Source organism: Onychomys torridus, chromosome 2, assembly GCF_903995425.1.
Source record: "Onychomys torridus chromosome 2, mOncTor1.1, whole genome shotgun sequence".
Taxonomy (NCBI): Eukaryota; Metazoa; Chordata; class Mammalia; order Rodentia; family Cricetidae; genus Onychomys; species Onychomys torridus.
In genome coordinates this window covers 90,378,605-90,395,650 of record NC_050444.1, presented here as the reverse complement: position 1 = coordinate 90,395,650, position 17,046 = coordinate 90,378,605, and positions in this window count along the sequence as shown.

Here is a 17,046-nt window from a genome sequence, read left to right as displayed (position 1 = left end):
GGAAAAGATTTGCCAAGTAAATGGAACTATGAAGCAAACTGTTATAGCCATTTTAATATCCAATAAAATAGACTTCAAAGCAAAACTAATCAGAAAAGCGGGGGAAGGACACAATTCATTCATCAAAGGAAAAATCCACAAAAATGACATTTCATTCTTAACTTCTATGTCCCTCATTTGTTAAAGAAATACTACTACAGTTTAAATGACACAATGACACTCACAGCTTGATGGAGAGAGACTGCAATATCCCAATCTCTCCAATAGATAGGTCATGTAGACAAAAACTAAACAGAGATATGCTGGTGCTAATTGATGTTATAAACTGAATGAACTTAACCAATATTTACATACCATCCCACCCAAACACAAATGAATATACCTTCTCAGCATCTCACAGATCTTTCTCTAAAATTAACCTTATATTCAGACACAAATCAAGCCTCATCAGGTACAAGAAATTGAAATAACCTCCTGCATCCTACCAGACCACCATGAGATAAAGCTACACAACAAAAACAGAAGCAACAGAAAGCTTAAAAACTCATGGAAACTGAACAAATCTTTACTCAGTGAAAAATGGGTCAAGACAGAAATAACAAAATTAAGGACTGTCAAGAAATCAATGAAAATTACTACACATGTACCCAAATTTATGGTATACAATGAAAGCAATGCTAAGAGGGAAACTCATAGCATTAAGTGCCTATATAAAAAAACGGAAAGGTCTGATACTAGCAATGTAATAGAACACCTAAAAGCTCAAGAACAAAAAAAGTAAGTACACATAAGAGGAGAAAATGGAAGAAAATAATCAAACTTAGAGCTGAAATAAATAAAATAGAAACATAAGTAAGTGTAGGACATAGTGAGAAAATCCTAGTTAATAAAATCAGAAACAATGGTGGTGGCACACACCTTTAATCCCAGCACTTGGGAGGCAGAAGCAGGCAGATCTTTGAGTTCAGGGCCAGCCTGGTCTACAAAGTGAGTTCCAGGATAGCCAGGGATACACATAGAAACCATGTCTTAAAAAATAAATTGAAAATAATAAAATAAAATAAAACTCAGAAATGTAAAAGGGGACATAAAAACAGACACTGAGGACAACCAGATAATCATAAGGACATACTTTAAAAATCTATACTAATGTCATAGGAAAATCTCAAGGAAATGGACAATTTTCTCAATAGATACCACTAACTAAAGTTAAATAAAGATCAGATAACAAATTTAAATAGACCTATAACACTTAAAGAAATAGAAGTCAATAAATAGTCTCTCACCCACCACCAAAAAAGGACAGAGCAAGATGGTTTTAGCTCAGAATTCTACCAGACATTAAAGAAGAGTTAATAGTATTCCTTTAATTTTTCTTAAAATTTTTCATAAAAACAAAGGAAACATTGCCCTATCCAGTTCATTTTATGAGGCCACAGTTACCCTGATACCTAAGCCACACAACTCAACAAAGACACAGAATTTACAAAACAATTTTCCTTATGAACATAGATGCAAAAATACTCAATAGAATACTTGAAAACCAAGTCCATGAACACATCAAAAAGATAATCTACAATGATCAAGTAAGATTCATCCCAGAGAGTCAGAATGATTCAATATAGGAAAATCAATAATGTAATCTACCACATAAGTAAATTGAAAGGAAAAACACACAATCATCACATTAGATGCCAAAAAAGTCTCTGACAATATTCAACACCCCTTCATGATAAAAGTCCTGGAGAGATTAGGGACCCAAAGGACATACCTAAACATAATAAAGGGAATTTACAGCAAGTCATAGCTAACTCCAAATTAAATGGAGAAATACTCAAAGTGATCCTAAAAATTCTACTAGGGAACACCTACAGTTGATAAACACTTTCAATAATGTGGCAGAAAAAAATAAAAATCCAGTTTTGTGAAAACAATCCTTAATAATAAGAGAATTGCCACAAGAATCATCATCCCTGATTTCAAGAGATATACTAAGGAAAACTGCATAGTATGGACATAAAAACAGACATGTTGATCAATCTAACTCAATTGAAGATGCAAACATAAATCCACACACCTATGGACACCTGGTTTTAGATAAAGAAGCCAGAAGTATAACCTGGAAAAAGAAAAGCAACTTCAACACATGGTGCTGGTAAAACTGGATGTTTACATATAGAAGAAGGCAAATAGATCCATACCTATCGCACTGCACAAAACTCAAGTTCAAACTGATCAAAGACATCAATATAACCCAAACATACTGAGGCTAATAGAATAGAAACCTGGGAAAAGCCTTAAGTGCTTTGGCCCAGGAAAGAGCTTTTTGAATAGAGGACTAATGGTGCAGATTCTAAGAACAATTAATAAATGAGACCTCTGTCCTCCGTCCTCACACCCCCACCCCCACCTTCCCCCAAGCCCCTCCCCTCCATTCCCATGTCCTCCAAGATCAAGGCACCCCTGGGGATTCATTTAAACCTGGTGGATTCAGTACAGGCAGGTCCTGTGACCTCCTTCCAGACTGAGCAAAGTGTCCCTGTGTAAGCCCAAGGTTTCAAACAGCCAGCTCATGCACTAAGGACAGATCCTGGTCCCACAGACTGGGCACCTCCCAAACAGACCAAGCTATTCAATTGTCTCATTTATCCAGAGGGCCTGATCCAGCTGGGGGCTCCACAGCCTTTGGTTCATAATTCATGTGTTTCCATTCGATTGGCTATTTGTCCCTGTGCTTTTTGCTATCTTGGATGCAACAACTCACACTCTTGCAGACCCTCCTCTTTCTCAACAGTTGGACACCTGGAGCTCCACCTGGGACCTGGCTGAGGATCTCTGCACCCACTTCCATCAGTTATTGGATGAGAGTTCCAAAATGACTGTTAGGGTGTTTAGCCACCTGCTCACCAGAATAGGTCAGATCAGGCTTTCTCTCAACCATTGCCAGCACTCTATAGAAGATGTATCATTGTGGATTTTTGGGGACCTCTCCAGCACTCTGCCTATTCCTGTTCTCATGTGCTCTTCATTTATCATGGTCTGTTATTCCTCCTTCTCCCTTTCTGTTCTTGATCCAGCTGGGATCTCCTGCTCCCCTAAGCTTTCTTTCCCTTAAATCTTGCCCTTCATTCCTCCCACTGTCGTCCAGGTTGTTCATGTAGATCTCATCCATTTCTCTGTCATTGGGTGATCCTTGGGTCTTTCCAAGGGTCCCATTTTCTAGGTAGTCTCCCTGGAGTTGTGTAGCAGTCTAGTCATCTTTGTTTTACATCTAGTGTCTTCCTATGAGTGAGTACATACTGTGTTTGTCCTTCTGAGTCTGGGTTACCTCACTCAGCATGATTTTTTCTAGATCCATCCATTTGCCTGCAAACCTCATGATGTCATTGTTTTTCTCTGCTGAGTAGTACTCCATTGTGTATATGTACCATATTTTCTTTATCCATTCTTCAGTTGAAGGGCATCTAGGTTGATTCCAGGTTCTGGCTATTACAAACAAAACTGATAAGAACATAGTTGAGCAAATGCCCTTGTGGTATGATTGAGCATTCCTTGGGTATATGCCCAAGAGTGCTATAGCTGGGTCTTGGGAGAGATGGATTCTCAATTTTCTAAGGCAGTGCCATATTGATTTCCAAAGTGACTGTACAAGCTTGCATTCCCACCAGCAGTGGAGGAGAGTTCCCCTTGCTCCACATCCTCTCCAGCATAAGCTGTCTTCTGTGCTTTTGATCTTATCCATTCTGACAGGGGAACCCATGGCTGATGTATAAAATTTAAAACACATAATAATAAAGAAAAAAAAAGTAGCATCACAAGCATAAAATCCAATATCAGCTGTATTTCCAAACTATTTGTCTTTTAGTGCTGATCTTGCTTTTAAAAGTCTAATCCCCTTTTTGCATTATGAATTAGAATTTCTAAACTCTAAAGATTCAATTTTTATTTGTCTGACTTCTGGATCTGATGTTATTCTATTTACAAATGAAATAAATCTTTGCAAAAAAAAATCAATGAAGGCTTCTTTTGGGCCCTGTATAAATTTAATAAAGGACTCAAACCTAAAAAAAAAATAAAAATGAAAAAATAAATGAGACCTCATAAAACAGAAAAGTTTATGTAAGGCAAAAGTCCCTGTCAATCATTCAAAGAGTCAGCCTATGGAGTAGTAAAATATTTTTAACAACTCCACATCTGATAGAGATCTAATACCCTAAATATATAAAGAATTGAAGAAACTAGATATTAAAAAGCTAAATGATCCAGTTAAAACAGGGTATAGATCCTTCACTTGCTTAGTCAGAGTTACTCCAAGGTATTTTATAAATTTTGTGCCTATTGTAAAGGGTGATGTATCTCTGATTTCTTTCTCAGGATGTTTGCCATTTGTATATAGGAGGGCTACTGGGTTTTTTGAGTTAATCTTGTATCCTGCTACATCGATGAAGGATTTTATTAGATGTATGACCTCCTTGATCAAATTTTAAGTCCCTGGAGAAAGAAATTGAAGATGTCAGAAAATGGAAAGATCTACCATTCACATGGATAGGTAAGATTAACATAGTAAAAATGGTGATCTTACCAAAAGCAATCTACAGATTCAGTGCAATACCCATCAAATTACCAACACAATTCTTCACAGACCTGAAAAGAACAATACTCAACATCATATGGAAAAACAAAAAACCCAAGATAGCCAAAAGAATCCTGTACAATAAAACAACCTCTGGAGAGATCACACAATCCCTGACTTCAAGCACTATTATAGAGCTACAGTAATAAAACCAGCTTGGTACTGACATAAAAACTGACATGGGGACCAATGGAACCAAAGTGAAGACCCTGAAATTAATCTGCACACCTATGAGCATATGATTTTTGACAAAGAAGCCAAAATTATACAATGGAAAAAGGAAAGCATCTTCAACAAATGGTGTTGTCATAATAGGATGTCAATATGTAGAAGACTGAAAATGGATCCATATCTGTTACCATGCACAAAACTTAAGTCCAAGTGGATCAAAGATCTCAACATAAATCCAGTTACTCTGAACCTGATAGAAGAGAAAGTAGAAAGTAGTCTTGAATTCATTGGCATAGGAGATCACTTCCTAAATATAAAACCAGTAGCACAGACACTGAGAGAAACATATAATAAATAGGACCTCATGAAACTTAGAAGCTTTTGTGGGGCAAAGGACATGGTCAACAAGACAAAAAACAGCCTACAGAATAGGAAAAGATCTTCACCAACCCTACATGTGACATAGTATCCAGAACATATAAAGAACTCAAGAAATTAGGCATCAAAATACCCAATAGTCCAATTAAAAATGGGCTATAGAACTAAACAGAGAATTCTCAACAGAAGAAGCTCAAAAGGCTGAATGACATTTAAGGACTTGCTCAACATCCTTAGTCATCAGGGAAATGGAAATCAAAGTGACTCTGAGATACCATCTTATACCCATCAGAATGGCTAAGATCAAAAACACTGAAGACAGCTTATGTTGGAAAGGATGTGAAGCAAGGGGAACACTCCTACACTGTTGGTGGGAATGCAAACTTGTACAGCCACTTTGGAAATCAATATGATGCTTTCTTAGAAAATCGGGAATCAACCCCCCTCAAGACCCAGCTATGCCACTCTTGGGCATATATGCTGTGGGATGTTCTGTATGTTAAATGTGTTGCTCTGATTGGTTAATAAATAAAACACCGATTGGCCAGTAGCCAGGCATGAAGTATAGGCAGGACAAGGAGAGAGAATTCCTGGAGGTGGAAGGCTGAGAAGAGAGACACTGCTAGCTGCCACCATGAAAAGTGACATGTAAAGGTACCAGTAAGCCACAAGCCATATGGTAACTTATAGATTAATAGAAATGGGTTAATTTAAGATATAAGAACTAGATAACAAGAAGCCTATGGCAGCCATACAGTTTGTAAGCAATATAACTCTCTGTATGTTTACTTGGTTGGGTCTAAGTGGCTGCAGGACTGGCAGGTGAGAGAGATTTGTCCTGACCATGGACAAGGCAGGACCAGGAAAACTCTAGCTACACATATACCCAAGGAATGCTCAATAGTACCACAAGGACACATGTTCAACTATGTTCATAGCAGCATTATTTGTAGTAGCCAGAACCTGGAAACAACCTACATGCTCTTCAACTGAAGAATGGATAAAGAAAATGTGGTACAGGTACACAATGGAGTACTACTCAGCAGAGGGAAAACAATGACATCAGGAGGTTTGCAGGCAAAAGGATGGAAATAGAAAATATCATCCTCAGTGAGGTAACTCAAACTCAGAAAGACAAACATGGTATGTTCTCACTCATAAGTGGATACTAGATGCAAAGCAAAGGATAACCAGACTGCAACTGGCAACTCCAGGAGGCTACCTAGTAAAGAGAACCCTAAGAAAGACACAGGAATTGCCCAATGACCGAGAAATGGATATCTACATAAGCAAACAGGGAATGAAGGGGGGTAATGGAGGACAAGGGTCAGGGGAAAGAGAGCTTAGGGGAGCAGGAGGTCCCAGCTGGATCAGGAACAGAATGAGAGAACAAGGAAAGAGCTACCATGACAAATGAAGACCCCATGGGAATAGGAAGAAGCAGAATGCTAGACAGGTCCCCAGAAATCCACAAAGATATCTCTATTATAGACTATTTCAAGGGTCAAGAGAGTGCCTGAGATGACCTACTCTGGTGATCAGATGGACAAAAACCATAACTGGAGAATCCTCATCCAGTGACTGATGGAAGCAGATGCAGAGATCCATGGCCAAACCCCAGGTGGAGCTCCAGGAGTCCAATCAGTGAGAGAGGGGGGATTATATGAGCAAGAGATATTGAGACCATGATTGGAAAAAGCACAGGGACAAATAGCCCAACTAGTGGAAACACATGAACTGTGAACCAATAGCTGAGGAGCCCGCATGGAACTGGACCAAGAGATCTGGATAAGTGAGATAGTTCATTAGCTTGAACTGTCTAGGCGGTCCCCAGGCAGTAGAACTCAGACCTGTCCTCGGTGCATGAGCTGGCTTTTTGGAACATAGAGCCTATAATGAGACACTTTGCTCAGTCTTTTTGTAGGGAGGAGGGGAATGGACCTGCCTCAACTGAATCTACCTGGCCTGGCTGACTCTCAGGGGAGACTTGCCCTGGAGGAGGTGGGAATTGAGAGTGGATTGGGGGAGAAGCCTGGGAATGTGGGAGGAGGGAGGACAGGGGAATCTGTGGCTGATATGTAAAATTAAATTAATTATAAAAATATTAATAAAAAATGGGGTATAGATATAACAGAATTCTCAACAGAGGAATCTCAAATGACTGAGAAACACTTAAAGGATTGTCCAATATCCTTAGATATCATGGAAGTGCAAATCAAAACAACTTTGAAAATACGTCATAAATTTGTCAAAATGGCTAAGATCAATAGCACAAATGACAGCTCATGCTGGAGAGGATGTAGAGTAAGGAAAATATTCTTCCATTGCTGGTGGGAGTATAAACTTGTACAGCCACTATGGAAATCAATATGGCAGTATAGTTGAACTTCCTTTTGACTGTGAGCTCCCAAATAATGAAATGGAAACTTTTCATAATTATTAGCTTAGTCTTGTTCACAACTAGCTTTTATATCTTAATTTACCCATTTATTGTAACCTATGTTCTGCCACATAGCGAATTACATCTCCTCCATAACATATATCTATCTGGCTTACTCTGTGTCTGGCTGGTGAATCTCAACCTCTCAGATTCTTCCCCTGGTGAATATCTACTCTTCATATTCTTCCCCTGAGATCCTCTCTCTCCCTGGAATTCCCACCTATCCTCTCCTTCCTAGCTATTGGCCTTTCATGTCTTTATTAAACTAGTCATAAGGTGCCTTAGGAAAGTGAGGTAAAACCGAGAAACATCTTCACACATTGTAAATATCCCACAACATTTCTCTCTCTCTCTCTTTTTTTAATCTGAATAGATAGGAAAGGTTTTAACTCTAACATAGTAAAACTACGTATAATAAGAACAATTATCAGGTAAGAATAACATTCACAATGTCCATTTTGCAGCTTCAGAGAAAGTACTTTGCCATTTATACTATCTTGGTAAGTTCAAAATTTTGTACCTAAATTACTTTCTATCATAACTTGTATTGCCAACCTAAAATATCTTTTTAGACCTTAAAACATTTTCTTATAAAAACAACTTGAGCTTTCTGTCTCTCAAACTTTACAAACTTTATATCTCTTTGGTGAGTTTCTTTTCTGAATTTGGTAACAAATAAAATGGTATAACTATCTAGTCTTCAACCCCCATCAGAGACATGAGAAAGATAGTTTACCTGAGTAAACAGGAAGTGCAAAGCACACAACTTCCAAAACTATAGAAATGATAGAGAAAGCTGGCTTCCTGGATAGACACCTAAGTTTTCTCTGTAACATTGGGACATCTACCTTCTGCCTATAGGCCTAAAATATCTGACAGACTTTGCTATGAAGCAGGAATTTTGGGGAGGACAAGGGAACCCATGGCTGTTGTAAAAAATTAAAACACATAATAATAATAATAATAATAATAATAATAATAATAAATAATTTGAAACTAAAGATATGTACTGATAAATATAACTTTATTCCCATTTATTTTACATATAAAGTCTATGTTTAAATGTATTTATTTTTAGATCATGAAGGATATTTAGTTTGAATTTTACCCTGCTTTTCCAATAACCCTGTAGATGGGGTTTATAATAATATTTAAATATGATATATGATTTCTCTAGTATGCTAATGTGGCATTTGGAAGCTGTATCTGAGTTTTATCCCAGGATGATGGGAGTAAAGGAGTGTGCCAGTACTGCCCTGTTCATGGTAACTCTAGAATTCATAAAACAACTAATTTGTAGAGATCTGTTTGTCTCACTATGATTAAGGTAGGGGCTATCACTGTCCTGCTCACATATATTATCTCAGATCAAAATCACTCTGTCTCTTAGATATTTAGAAAATGAGCTTGAACTGTAGCAACCCTTTGAGTTTACTTTAAACATTTTAAATTTTTTAAATAACTGGATTGTTATTACCAAATAACAATAAGTATCTTTTTGATTAAAAGGAAAACTTGAAAGCTGATGTTCAAGATGGCATGGAACACATTGCAATCTGCAGTCTAACATGCTAATATGTAATTAAAACATGATTTAAGAAAACCTATTTTTCATTTCATGCCGGTAAGACAAGTATGCCTTTGGTAAATATTCAGAAATATTATTTTTTACTTTTAATTTTTCATACCTTATCAAATAAAACATATTTTTTAGTCTTTATAAAGCTCAGGAGGTCTATTCTATTTGGATAAAATCTTTATTAATTTTCAAAGAATCTGTAGCATTTCGTTTCCTGTGGCAATAAAGATATAACCTCTTCCCCAACATAACACATTTCCTGACTTTCATTCTGTAGTTAAGACATTCTTAAAATATATAGGCTGGTTTAATTCAGCAAGTTTTTCTACAATCCAATGTAACACAGTAGCTGTTGTTTTTTGTTCATTAGCATTTAAAAACTTTAAAGTTAATAAAGCACTATATATATAGCATCCACATGCCCTGTGCTATGGTATTTCCCATCCTTATGTGGCTTGTTTGTTTATATTATTTTATTCCCTCTTTAAGAACTTTATTTTATTATTTTAAAACTGATAATTTCTATGACTGACCATGCCCATTTTCTTTGCTTTCCTCAGTGCCTAGGCATATTTTCAAGCACACTGTAGCTGTTCATAGGTTTTCCACACATGGACCTGGATTTCTGCATTAAATAGCTCCAGGAAAATGTTGCAAAGCTCAGCCCCCTGAGTTCATTTTGCCTGCAGGCACTAGGCAAGAACCATGTTTGCCCACTGCCATCTCCCAAATAATGAAACAGATACTTTTTATTAATTATGAAAGCATGATTTTAGCTTAGGATTGTTCCCAACTAGCTCTTATAACTTTTATTTTATTTTAATATATAAATTTATTTATTTATTTTTACATCCCAGTTGTAGTTTCCCATGCCTCCTCTCCTCCCAGTCTGTCCCCTCAAACCTTTCCTTTGTTCTCACCTCCCAACCCTTCCTGCTCTAACAAGGCAGGACAGTATGAGGAGTAGGGTCTCAAGAGCCTGTAAAAGAGTTAGAGACAGCCCCTTTTCCCACTGTTAGGAACCCCAGAAGAGGACTAAACTACACAACTGTGACATATATGTAAAATGCCTAATCAGTCCCATGCAGGCTCCTTGGCTGTCAGTTCAGTCTGTGTGAACCCAGTTTAGTTGATTCTGAGATTTCTTGTAATTTTCTTTACCACTCTGTCTCCTACAATCCTTTTCGGCCACTTCTGTAGGATTCGGTGAACTCCATATGTTTGGCTGTGGGTTTGCATCTGTTTCTAACAGTTGCTGGATGATGCCTGTTTGATGACAATTGCATTAGTGACCAATCTATTCACAGGAAATGGTTAGTTCAGGCTACATGTCTGCTAATGTTAGGAGTATTAGCTGAAGTCTTGTATATCCCTTATCAATTCCTGGGAGATTCCCTTGAGCCAGGTTTTTACCTGTCCCTGAAATGCCCCACTTCTTCTTTTTTTTTTCTTCATTATTATGTGTTTTAAATTTTATACATCAGCCATGGGTTCCCCTGTCCTCCCCCCTCCTGCCCCCACCTCCACCTTCCCCCCAGCCCCTCCCCTCCATTCCCATGTCCTCCAGGATGAAGGCACCACTGGGGATTCATTTAAACCTGGTAGATTCAGTACAGGCAGGTCCTGTGACCTCCTTCCAGACTGAGCAAAGTGTCCCTGTGTAAGCCCAAGGTTTCAAACAACCAGCTCATGCACTAAGGACAGATCCTGGTCCCACAGACTGGGTGCCTCCCAAACAGACCAAGCTATTCAATTGTCTCATTTATCCAGAGGGCCTGATCCAGCTGGGGGCTCCACAGCCTTTGGTGCATAATTCATGTGCTTGCATTCATTTGGCTATTTGTCCCTGTGCTTTTTGCAATCTTGGATTCAACAATTCACGCTCTTGCAGACCCTCCTCTTCCTTGACAGTTGGACACCTGGAGCTCCATCTGGGGCCTGTTTGAGGATCTCTGCATCCACTTCCATTAGTTATTGGATGAGAGTTCCAAGACGACTGTTAAGGTGTTTAGTCATCTGATCACCAGACTAGGTCAGATCAGGCTTTCTCTCGACCATTGCCAGCAGACTACAGAGGATATATCATTATGGATTTCTGGGGACCTCTTGAGCACTCTACCTATTCCTGTTTTCATGTGCTCTTCATTTATCATGGTCTGTTATTCCTCCTTCTCCCTTTCTGTTCTTGATCCAGCTGGGATCTCCTGCTCCCCTAAGCTTTCTTTCCCTTAAATCTTGCCCTTCATTCCTCCCACTGTCGTCCAGGTTGTTCATGTAGATCTCATCCATTTCTCTGTCATTGGGTGATCCTTGGGTCTTTCCTAGGGTCCTGTTTTCTAGGTAGCCTCCCTGGAGTTGTGTAGCAGTCTAGTCATCTTTGTTTTACATCTAGTATCTTCCTATGAGTGAGTACAGACTGTGTTTGTCCTTCTGAGTCTGGGTTACCTCACTCAGGATGATTTTTTTCTAGATCCATCCATTTGCCTGCAAACCTCATGATGTCATTGTTTTTCTCTGCTGAGTAGTACTCCATTGTGTATATGTACCATATTTTCTTTATTCATTCTTCAGTTGAAGGGCATCTAGGTTGTTTCCAGGTTCTGGCTATTACAAACAAAGCTGATACGAAGATAGCTGAGCAAATGCCCTTGTGGTATGATTGAGCATTCCTTGGGTATATGCCCAAGAGTGCTATAGCTGGGTCTTGGGAGAGATAGATTCTCAATTTTCTAAAGAAGCGCCATATTGATTTCCAAAGTGGTTGTACAAGCTTGCATTCTCACCAGCAGTGGAGGATAGTTTCCCTTGCTCCACATCCTCTCCAGCATAAGCTGTCTTCTGTGTTTTTGATCTTAGCCATTCTGACAGGTGTAAGGTGGTATCTCAGAGTCATTTTGATTTGCATATCCTGGATAATTAGGGATGTTGAGCAATTCTTTAAATATCTTTCAGCCATTTGAACTTCCTCTGTGGAGGATTTTCTGTTTAGTTCTATAGCCCATTTCTTAATTGGACTGTTGGGCATTTTGATGTCTAATTTCTTGAGTTCTTTATATATTCTGGATATCAGCCCTCTGTCAGATGTGGGGTTGCTGAAGACCTTTTCCCATTCTATAGGCTGTCACTTTGTCTTCTGACTGTGTCCTTTTCTCTACAAAAGCTTCTCAGTTTCAACAGGTCCCATTGATTGATTGTTTATCTCAGTGTCTGTGCTTCTGTGTTGTATTTAGAAAGTGATCTCCAGTGCCAATGTGTTCAAGAGTACTTCCTACTTTCTCTACTATCAGGTTCAGAGTAACTGGATTTATGTTGAGGTCTTTGATCCACTTGGATTTAAATTTTGTGCATGGTGACAGATATGGATCTATTTGCAGCCTTCTACACATTGACTGATACAGATAATAAAAACCTTCAGTAACATTACAGGGTACAAGAACAACTCAAAAAATCAGTAGCCCTTCTATATACATTAGACATGCTGGCTGAGAAGGAAATCAGAGATACATCACCCTTTACAATAGCCACAAATGATATAAAATACCTTGGGGTTACTCTAACTAAGCATGTGAAGGACCTATATGACAAGAACTTTAAGTACCTGAAAAAAGAAATTGAAGAAGATGTCAGAAAATGGAAAGATCTCCCATGCTCATGGATAGGCAGGATTAGCATAGTAAAAATGGCGATCTTACCAAAAGCAATCTACAGATTCAACACAATCCCCATCAAATTACCAACACAATTCTTCACAGATCTGGAAAGAATAATACTCAACTTCATATGGAAAAACAAAAAACCCAGGATAGCCAAAAGAATCCTGTACAATAAAACAACCTCTGGAGGCATCACAATCCCCGATCTCAAGCTCTACTATAGAGTTACTGTAATAAAAACAGCTTGGTACTGGCATAAAAACCGACATGTGGACCAATGGAATGGAATTGAAGAACCTGACATTAACCTGCACACCTGTGAACATATAATTTTTGACAAAAAAGCCAAAAATGTACAATGGTAAAAAGAAAGCATCTTCAACAAAAGGTGCTGGCATAACTGGAAATGCCCCACTTCTAGTATTATCTTTCAATACTTTCTCCCTCTGTCCCCTCTGCAACCTGATTGCCTTTGTTTCTATCCCCACCCACCCTCAGTCCACTCACAAATCTCTATTTCCTCTTCCAAGGGAGATTTAAGTGTCCCCCCATGAACCCTCCTTGTTACCTAGTTTCCCTGGGTTTATGGATTGTAGAATAGTTTTCCTTTATTTTCCAGCTAATAGACACTTATGAGTGAATACATACCATGTTTGTCTTTTTTATTCTGGGTTACCTCACTAATGATTTTTTTTATAATCTAGTTCCATCATCTACCTTCAAATTTCCTAGTGACCTTGTTTTTTTAACAGCTGAGTAATATTCCATTGTGCAAATGGACCACATTTTCTTTATCCATTCCTTAGTTAAGGGACACCTAAGTGGTTTGTAGGTTCTGGCTATTACAAATAAAGCTGAATAAAATGAACATGGTTTGAGTGTCCTTGTTGTATGATTGAGCATCATTTGGGTATATGCCCAAGAGTGTTGTAGCTGGGTCTTATGGTAGATTGATTCCCTGTTTTCTGAGAAACTGCTGCACTGCCTTCCAAAGTGGCTGTACAAGTTTATACTCTTATAACTTAATGTGGCAGTTTGAATGTAATTGGCCCTTCTGGAGGCATGATTTTTTTTTTCCTGAAGAGAAAACAGAGGGGCAGTGGTTCTTGGGAAGAGGGGTGATTGGGAGGAACTAGAAGGAGTGGAAGTAGGGGAAACTGTGGTTGGTATATATTGTACGAGAGAAGAATTTATTTTCAATAAAAAGGGGTTCATATATACATATATACACATACAAAACTCAAAATGCAGTCTCAACTAAAATCCCCATCACATTCTTCACAAAAATAGAAAACCCTATAGTAAAATTCATATGAAACCAAAAAAGACCCAAGAGAGTAAAAACAACCCAGACCAATAATAATAATAATAATAATAATAATAATAATAATAATAATACAGCAGGGATTAAATTTCAGCTCTTACAATGTATCATATAATAAAAAAATTGGTATTGGCACCAAAAAGACATGAAAGACCAAGAGAACAAAACTGTAGATGCAAACACAAGTAGACATATCTATGCCATTAAATATTTGATGAAGATTCCAAAAACACGTAATGGAAAAAAGGAAGCATATTCAACAAATGATGCTGTGAAAACTGGAAATCCACATGCAGACGAATGAAATTAAACTCAGATCTACCACCTTGCACACACACACGCACACACACACACAGACACACACACACACAAACCAACAACTCAAGACAGACCAAAGACCTAAATATGAAACCTGAAACACTAAAAATGCTAGAAGAAAACATAAGCAGTTCCATACATGATATAGGTGTAGGAAAGGACTTTATGAATAGTAATTATTTTGCCCAAGAACTAACACCAACAATTGAAAAATGGGAATTCATAAAATTAAAAAGCTTCTGCACTGCTGAAAAATTTAAAAAAAAAAAGTTTTGAGAAAGCAATAAATCAAGGGGAAAACCACAGAATAGAATAGAATTTTTCCCAGCCATCCATCTGACAGGATTAAAAATATATATGTGTATAAAGAAGTCAAAAACAAAGAACTAAAACAACAACTAAAATGGCCAGTTCAAAAATTGGGCCTGAGACTTAAACACAGAGGTCTCTAAAGAAGAAAATAAAAGAACTAAGAAATATGTCAAGAAAATATTCATTGTCCCCAGCAATTAGGGAGATGCAAATCAAAACAACATTGAAATTTGATTTTATCACAGTTTACAAAGGCAAAGATCTACAATACAACTGACAACCAACACTGGAGAAGGAGTAAGGAAAATGCATCCCTCAATCACCATTTGTGAGATTGCAAACTAGTCTACTATTCTAAAATTAGTGTGAGGAATCTCAACAAGCTAAAATAAAGCTACTATATGTCCTGGCTGTACTACTTCTTGGCATATACCCAAAGGACTCTGCATCTTACTTACTCAGCATGTTCATTGCTGTTCTGTGGACTAAGCAATGGAAACAACCTATACACCCTTCAACCAACAGATGGATAATAAAAATGTGATATATACATATATACACTATGGAATACTATTTTGCCACAAAGAAAAATAAAATCATGAATCTTACAGATAGATGGATGAAACTAGAGAAGATCACTATGAGTGAGGTTAAGTCAGACCCAGAAAGACAAACATTAGGTATTTGCTCTCATCTGAGACTCCTAACTGCAGATCTTGATGTGAAACTGTTCACTCTCAGATTCACCTTCACTCCCTCCATTTCTAAAGCTCACTGAGATATATGTATGAAACCAGATCAAGTAATTCCTCTAAAAATTAGAAAAAGTAAAAATAAAACCCTAAGAGTAGTATCTTCCTTACTATCATTCTCTGAACATCCATTTTTAGTATATATTGTAACAGTCTCCTCCAGTAAAAAGGAAAATAAATAAAATGAAAGTTTTGTGAAAATTGGACTATCCAAACAGCATACTGGAAATTTGTCCACCTGTTCATCACACATCCTCCAGGTACTCTTATCCCTTCTTAAATTAATGTAAAGAGCCCAGGTAAAGACAGAAATGGAAAAACCTCACATGATAACTGATCTCAAATACAAATATGTGAATGGGAAGTAGGTATGAACAGAATGACAGACATGAAATCTTTCTATGAAAAGCTTTCCTGCCAGAAAGGTTCTCTGCTTCTGTATAGGTGCTGACTACTGCCCAAAGGGTAATGGAAAGGCAGGTGCTTGGTACACCTTAGCACTGGTAACTGGGGAAAGGGCAAACAACTTCTGTTTGTTGATGGAAGATATTCAGTCCAGGGAAGAAAACATGTAGTAAGTAAGTTTTCCATCTGTCAGTCCATCTTCAGAATCCAGATAAAGTTAGAAGCCTGGGAATGATAGAGGAGGGAAATAGAGTAATAGAAGGAATCAATCTATATCAGTCATTAAACCTTCTGTTCTTAAATGAGATACATCAAAAGCTTTTACAATTGTTTATAAAACAAAATGAGCAAATAACACATTTCTGGGAAGCATTAAATCAACTATAACTACTGAGTTTTGTGTGTTTCTTTATAGTTTTAATTGTACCATTTTTCATGAAAGTTGTGACATATAATATTTTAGCCCTTAAAGGTCATGTCTAATAAGTTTAATTGATTGATGTTCAAGGCCTTTGACACAATATGGAAGAATGGTTTGTTTTATCCCATAGAAGGAAACAAGAAACATTTCCCCCACTGCCATCTGTTTCCTCTGTCTGGAAATTTTCATATGAAAATCATACACACCCTGAGTGTTCTGGCAAACAGTCTTGGCAGAACTCATCATAGAGCTGGAAGAGTCCATAAAGAAGAACTCTCAAGAAAAAGTGGCATTCTCCATTGTGGTACATTTAAGTCATGAATCCAATCTCTGAAGCCCTGTTCTTGAGGGTAACAACATCAGATCCAAGAAGTACTAAGTAACCCAGTTTCCCCTTTACTACAACCAACCCCACTTGCATTCTGTGATTTACAACCAGAAGAATTATGTTAAACACACCATACAAGAAAAACTAAAAGTCATTAAAAATGGAATGAGTACCCAGAGAGTAAACTTCAGCTAATTAGGTGAAGTTCATTTTCTGACAGTAATACAAATTCATTTTAGAAAATCAGTAAACATTAGTACAAAGACACATAAGGGTTTATGGTCTGGCACTTGACATAAAAATTATAACCTATAAATCTTGTCACCTCCCAC